The 6,020-nt window shown below is 38.7% G+C and overlaps 1 pseudogene; it reads right to left on the bottom strand.

The window, feature by feature from the left end:
* Positions 1–6,020, bottom strand: part of LOC107665563 (protein eyes shut homolog) — a 218,051-nt pseudogene that overhangs the window by 87,654 nt on the left and 124,377 nt on the right.

Below are 6,020 nucleotides of genomic sequence, written 5' to 3'. Positions count from 1 at the left end.
TGAACATTCTTTTGAAATTCAGTTCAGCTATTAAGTTAATCGATATCAAAAGTGACACATACAGTCAGGTCCATATATATTTGGACACTGACACACTTTTCATAATTTCAGCTCTGTATGCCACCAGAACAGAATTAAAAATAAAACAATAAAGATGAAATTGAAGTGCAGACTATAAGCTTTAATTCAAGGGGTTGAACTCAAATATAACATGAAATGCTTAGAAATTATAACCATTTTTATACACAGTCCCCCCATTTTCAGGAGCTCCAATGTAATTGGAGAAATAAATATAATCATAAATAAAATGTTAATTTTTAATATTTTGTTGAGAATCCTTTGCAGGCAATGACTGCCTTAAGTCTGGAACTCATGGACATCACCAGAGACTGGGTTTCCTCCTTTGTGATGCTTTACCAGGCCTTTACTGCAGCTGACTTCAGTTGTTGTTTGTATGTGGGTCTTTCTGCCTTTAGTTTTGTCTTCAGCAAGTGAAATGCATGCTCAATCAGGTTGAGATCAGGAGATTGACTTGGCCATTGCAGAATATTCCACTTATTTACCTTCAAAAACTCCGGGGTTTCTTTTGTTGTTTGTTTTGGGTCATTGTCCATTTGTACTATGAAGTGCCGCCCAATCAACTTTGCTGCATTTGGCTGAATCTGGGCAGACAGTATATCCCTATACAATTCAGAATTCATCCGGCTGCTTCTGTCACGTCATCACTAAACACCAGTAACCCAGTGCCTCTGGAAGCCGTGCATGCTCATGCCATCACACTGCTCCACCATGATTCACAGATGATGTTGTATGCTTTGGCCCATGAGCTGTTCCAAGCCTTCTCCATACTTTTATCTTCCCGTCATTCTGGTACAGGTTGATCTTAATTTTAGCCATCCAAAGAATGCTTTTCCAGAAGTGGTCTGGCTTTTTCAGGTGTTTTTTGGCAAAGTCTAATCAAGCCTTGTTTGCACCTTGTGGTGAACTCTCTGTATTTGCTCTTGTGAAGTCTTCTCTTGATTGTAGACTTTGAAAGTGACATGGCTACCTCCTGGAGAGTGTTCTTCACTTGGCTGGATGTTGTGAAACTTAATTTCAGCAGTCCAAAGAATGCTTTTCCAGAAGTGGTCTGGCTTTTTAGTTGTTTTTTGGCAAAGTCTAATCTGGCCTTGTTTTGTAATCTGCCACCTTTTGTTGAACCCTCTGTATTTGCTCTCGTGAAGTCTTCTCTTGATTCTAGACTTTCACAGTGACACACCTACTTCCTGGAGAGTGTTCTTCTCTTGGCTGGATGTTGTGAAAGGGTTTTTCTAGACCATGGAGAGGATTCTCTGATCATCCACCACTGTTGTCCTCCGTGGACGTCCAGGCCTTTTTATGTTGCTGAGCTCACTAGTGCGTTATTTTTTTCTCAGAATGTACCAAACTGTTGATGTGGCCACTCCTAATGTTCCTGCTATCTCTATAATGGATTTGTTTTGCTTTTGAAGCCTAACAATTGTCTGTTTCACTTGTATGGAGAGATCCTTTGACCACATGATGTGGGTTCACAGCAACAGCTTCCAAATGCAAATGGCCCACTTAGAATTAACTCCAGACCTTTTACCTGCTTAATTGATGTAGAAATAACGAAAGAATAGCACACGCCTGTCCATGAAACAGCTTTTGAGTGAATTGTCCAATTACTTATGGTCCTTTGAAAAAGGGGGAGGTACACTCAAATTAAAGATCAGAGTGTGCCCTTTGAGCCCATATTCATCATATACAGTAACTGTAACTTAAATATGTTTTGGTCAGCAGCTAAAATAATAAAAATTGTGCCTGTGTCCAAATATACTGTATATGGACCTAACTGTGTATGTATGTATATAGGCCTATATGGGGAAGTCGTGGCCTAATGGTTAGAGAGTTGGACTCATAACCCAAAGGTTGTGGGTTTGAGTCTCGTACCGGCAGGGATTGTAGGTGGGGGGAGTGAATGTACAGCGCTCTCTCCCACCTTCAATACCACGACTGAGGTGCAAGGCACCGAACCCCAACTGCTCCCCGGGCGCCGCAGCATAAATGGCTGCCCACTGCTCCGGGTGTGTGTTCACGGTGTGTGTGTGTTCACTGCTGTGTGTGTGCACTTTGGATGGGTAAATGCAGAGCACTAATTCCGAGTATGGGTCACCATACTTGGCCACATGTCACGTCGCTTCACTTCACTACACACACACATACATAGTAATATATATAATATACATTGTAATATTATACCTGCAATTCCATTTTAAGATTAGAGTAGTTAGATTAGCATTTATATAATATCTTATTGCTCATCTTTTTGTTTAGTGGTACCTCGACAAGCAACACTGCAGAAACGAAAATACAAAAATAGGTTAATGGCATGCACATTCTGCCATTGATAAGTGACATCTGTGCTTCCCTGCACTTGAAAAGCACCACTGGCATGTTGAATACTAAAGAACTGAGGACGTCAAGGATATTTAAAGGCCATCGCAATATTGGAATGGAAAAAAACGGATGGTGAATACTTGACAGGAGAAATACAAACAGGATTGCGTCTCTCTCAAAATCACCTCAGGGGAAGATGAAGAGCTCAGGGAGGAGAAGGAAGGGGGGAGAGGGGGACTCAGTGCGACTTACCACAAATCCGGGCCGACAGAAGCAGGTGTAGCCATGGCCAGGCTCATTCTGGATGCACATTCCCTGGTTGCATGGTTGCAGCAAGCACTCATTAATGTCATCTTCACAGTGAAGGCCTGTCCAACCTGCCAGGAACAAAAACCCAGAGTGCCACAGTGAGCCCACCCCGCAAGCAACAACCCCCACCTCTGCCTATCAGTCTCATACTTTATAGTCTTTTCTACACCATCTCCATTCCTGCTTCGTTTTCACATTCTGAAAAGCCTCCACACGCGCACACATGCGGGCTGAATACATTTTAATACTCTATGAGGCTTGTGTCTGTTTCAGTAGCCTGCAAGAGCAAATTACTCCCCCGGAGGAACCTAAGTGATTTTTGCATGGGGGAATCAAGATGCATGAAGCAGAGAGTTTTCATAAACCTTTATCTCTCTTGTGTTCTTCAGACATAAGACTATCAGGAAGGTAAAAAAAAAAAAAACACTGACAGAAGATACTGCTGAAAAAGTTAACGAAAGTTTTTTTATTTTTTTTAATTCTCTGCAATAACAAACACTAGATGAAAAATGTGCATCATGGTAATAAAGCAATTTGAAACCATTAAACCATACTGTTAATAAAACTATGAGTAGAAATGTGAAAAAAGGAAAATACACTATCATTAAAAAAATCTGGGTCAACAAAATGTCGTTTTTTTTCTGCTCCCAAATTAAGTCTCTTATACTCACCAAAATGGTGGGTGATATGGGGTGATACCGGGGCTCATATAGCCTATTACTAAATTACTTGAAGCTCCTTGATGGCTAATGTCAAAATCGTAATAGCACAACGTGCAAAATGCTAAGCTTCATGTTAAATATTTTTCACTCAGTTTGTGATATTCCTGTTATACAGTATTTTAGAGTAAACAGTAGGAATGCAACAATACAGTTAGCCCAAGGTTCAATAAATACCTTATAATATTAGTTTTTTAAACAGTTTTCAGTTTGGTTCTGATGGTTTGGCACAACAGAGTTCTTTTTAGTGATTTAAAAAAAAAACTCCCAGTATACTTTAAGTAAAACTCCAGTACATTGTTGTACACTGTAGAAAAACATGGATTATCACATCTTCCTTAAATTTATTTTGAGAGAAGTATTATTTTTATAGATTGGCCATTATTTAGTGCTATGAGCACATGTAATGTCTGTTTCATTCATACTGGATACTAGAGAGCGCCCCTGCGCAGAAAGTCCACATATGCATCACCGAAGAAATAGAGCTCATGACTCCAGGAAATACCATACACGTGTTTCCTCATCTCAGCACACGACTCACGGACACACAAACAGAGCCAGTTTGGAGAGCAATAAAAAAAACACCGAAAACGCTTTGATTGGTTGAACTCCTCATCTTTTTCTGTTGCTTGTTTACTGCGCGTGGACAGGTCACCGGGTTTTTGCGTAGTTTAGAGTGACAAATCGTACCAGCGTACTTTAAGGTCAAAATGCGTACCCGCTACGCAAAATGTGAACAGGTTGGCAGGTCTGCAGTTCTTATTATTATCAACATTGAAAACAGTTGTGCTGCTTAATATTTTTGTGAAAACTGTGATACATATTTTCAGGATTCAGCCATTGGTCAGGACAAACAGACAGTTCCGCTCCCAAACTCACACCATTGGCTGAGTCAGTGTTGCTGAGTCGGGTTGGTCGACATACACAAACAAACCGAGATTTGTTTTGATTGCAAGCAATGTTTGCATATTAAGCTTGGAAAGAACATGGAGAAAATACACATCATCAAGATGTTATTTACTATGTCATTAACCCTGTCTATAAAGCACAAGCCAAATACAGTACATACAGTATAAAGCAAATAAGAGGTAAACCGCTTTCTTTATACCTTTATATACTGTATTGCATTATATTATATATTTTCTATAACATAAAAGCCTCACCTGGTCGACAGTGACATTGGTAGCCATTGATGAGGTCTTGGCAGATGGCCCCGTGAAAGCAAGGCTCAGAGCAGCATTCATTCATCTCTACCTCACAGAAATCTCCTACAAAACCTGGCAGGCAGCTGAATAAAAACATGACTCTTTTAAACATGGCACAGAGAATAAGATGTTTTTATTCTCTAAAAAAACATGTCTCTTTAAAAGGTTGAACAGAATGCTACGACTGTCTGACCCACAGCCTTGAGCCCATCAAAAAAGCAAATATTCAAAAGGAAAAATATAATTCATGACAGACATATGGTCAGCTAAGCTTGTGAAAGTGCTGCCACACAGATGGTGAGCAAACTGTGAAACGTCTCATTAACAGAGTTTGTTGGCATATAGCAACATTTCTAAATATGTCCTTGAATTTTTTAAGAATGGTTCAATTATCTGCACCTTTAAAACTCAAGTTCTGGAAATTGACACTGGGTTGACATACTGTATGGTGATTGTATGTGCATTCAGTGCATTTTGTAGTCATGGTGATAACACTACAAAGACCGATGATTATGAATAGATATTTTGGTATACTACAGCGCTTTGAGCGGTTCACATTCAAAAGCACCGAAAGGTACATTTTAAAGGGTAGAAAGGACAACTGTAACTTAAAATTTTTTATGCTTGTGCATAAATTATAAATCAACTAACATGAAAATGTATAAGTCAAAACAAACATGTAAGAATATCAATAAATATCAGGTCAAGATGAATGATACTGGCAGATATTCCTTCCAAAGTGTCGAGAGGCGTTCAGAAGAAACACTTGCTAAAATAGCTTCTGTAATAGTCTAGTGTGTGTAAATAAATAAATGCATGAAAATGCATGAAAAAACTATGGAAAGATATACGGCTAAAACAAAATTTTGGTCTTCTGTATTATTGACTATATTTATCATTATTTTAAAATAACTAAATAAATAAGATATTTGTGTGATGGTTCATAGTTGTATGGGTGCAAATGTGTGCCGATTTTCCAAATACTGTGATCCTGTTTTTTTTTGTTGTTGTTGTTTTTTCTGCATATTTGTCATACTTGAACGATTCAGATCAAACTAATTTTAATATTACACAAAGATAACCCGAGTAAATACAAAATGCAATTTTGAAATAATAATTTTATTTATTAAGGGAAAAAATAGTTGTTCAAACCTGCCTGGCCCTATGTGAAAAAGTAATTGCCTAATAAAATCTAATAACTGGTTGTGCCACCCTTTGCAGCAACAACTGCAATCAAACGTTTGCGATAACTGGCAATGAGTCTTTCACATCGCTGTGGAAGAATTTTGGCCCACTCTTCTTTGCAGAATTGTTTTAATTCAGCCACATTGGAGTGTTTTCGAGCATGAATGGACTGTTTAAGCATCTCAATCGGATTTAAGTCCGGACT

Source organism: Sinocyclocheilus anshuiensis, unplaced genomic scaffold, assembly GCF_001515605.1.
Source record: "Sinocyclocheilus anshuiensis isolate Anshui unplaced genomic scaffold, SAMN03320099.WGS_v1.1 scaffold407, whole genome shotgun sequence".
Taxonomy (NCBI): Eukaryota; Metazoa; Chordata; class Actinopteri; order Cypriniformes; family Cyprinidae; genus Sinocyclocheilus; species Sinocyclocheilus anshuiensis.
This window is presented reverse-complemented; position numbering and strand designations above follow the sequence as displayed.